The sequence below is a fragment of the Mandrillus leucophaeus genome, unplaced genomic scaffold (genome assembly GCF_000951045.1).
Source record: "Mandrillus leucophaeus isolate KB7577 unplaced genomic scaffold, Mleu.le_1.0 Scaffold61, whole genome shotgun sequence".
NCBI classification, from domain to species: Eukaryota; Metazoa; Chordata; class Mammalia; order Primates; family Cercopithecidae; genus Mandrillus; species Mandrillus leucophaeus.
The window spans coordinates 32,224-34,048 of NW_012106586.1; positions in this window are offsets into that span (position 1 = coordinate 32,224).

The following is a 1,825-nucleotide window of genomic DNA, read 5'->3' on the forward strand; positions in this document are numbered from 1 at the left end:
TGAGCCACTGTGCCCAGCCCAATTTTTTAACAGAAAATAACTTACATGAAGACAACCAACATTCACCATAAAATATACTCATGCAGTTTATTAGAAGTGGCACAAAAAGGATGATCCCATGAAACACAAGTTACCAGTGCAAAACTATAAATGCCACGTCTATTAGCAAACTACAGTTCTATTCTTCCCAACGTTTGATCTGAGTGAAAGAAACCATCCCTGAACTCATGAGACAAAGAATCACACTCGAAATGTTTTTAATAAACTTTCCAGAGATATTTTGTAATGTTTCATTTTGAATTCTTATGTCCCTTGAGCCACATTCACTCTAAGATATTGTCACCCTACTAAGATATTGTCACTCTACATTTCTATAGCTCAAATTTAATTTCAGTATCATATCGCATGATTTATATTCATTACATTAATAGTCTGTCTTCTTACATGTATCTGTAGGTCACTGTAAAATCTATCTCATCACCTTAGTCCTATTTTTGGCTAAAGTGGCTCATTCTGAATATGTTCATCCTTTTGATCAGCTAATGCCCTTTAAAGTTCTATTTAATAATTCAGTGCATCAAGCATCCCTTAAGTTTCTAGGATGAGCAAAAATATATGATAATGACTGCACTAACTTCTTCATCTCCTTAAAAGCTAAGACAAAATGTCATGCACATACAGAGTGAACTTATAACATAAAATGAACGCTTTGCTTTGCATTTTTTGCTCTATTGTGCATAAATTGTGCAGATTCCAAGAGGAGGTATCATGGTGGTAAACTGAAATGGCAGTCCCCACTGGCATTTCCTTTTCCTTTGTATACACAGTAGGCAGATGTCATGATTAGACCTGACAGCTTGAATTTCGAACTCTAAAGGGAAAAGCCAAAAGACAAGGAGTCAGTGAGGTGGAAACGAGAAATGGAGCTGAGGGAACATGGGAAGAGGCAGGGCCCGTGTGGGATGAGTTGGACTAGCTCCAGTAACTACTGTCAGGGCTTGGGTCCAAGGAAATCTGGCAATGTTCTTTCTCCGTATCTGGCCTCCTATTGAATTGAAGAGACATGAACAATAGTGTGTGCACTGCTATATTAAAATCTCAGGAGTGTATGTTTGCTCTTTGTTTGTTTTAATGACAATAATTGGGATTACCTAGAATGTTAAGTTCTGGGACACAAGATTTATACCAAGGGGAGACTGAAATTCAGAAGCTATATGCCACATTTTCACTTGGCCCTCGTATGAGCTGCAGATAGCTTCTGATGGAATATGGATATAGTAAATACATATTTGTGTGTGTGTGTGTGTGTGTGTGTACCTAACCCTACACACACAGACAGAGAGGGAGACAGTTTTGAAAGCCATATGTTTTCTGAATTTAGGACATTTCTAGAGTTGGAATACATCAAGCCTCAAAGTTTATAAAAATTTTAAAAATGCAAATCAAAACTGCCTTGGGATACTGCCTTACTCCTGCAAGAATGGCCATAATAAAAAAAAAAAAAGCAGTAGATGTTGGCATGGATGTGGTGATTAGGAAACCAAATTTCCTAATGGTGGGAATGTAAACTAGTACAACCACTATGGAAAACAGTGTGGAGATTCCTTAAATAACTAAAAGTAGAACTACAATTTGTTCAACAGTCCCACTGGTGGGTATCTACCCGGAGGAAAAGAAGTGATTATGTGAAAAAGATACTTGTGCATGCATGTTTATAGCAGCACAATTCACATTGCGAAAATATGGAACCAGCCCAAATGCCCATCAATCAACAAGCAGATAAAGGAATTGTGGTGTGTATATATATATGTATATTTCTGTGTAT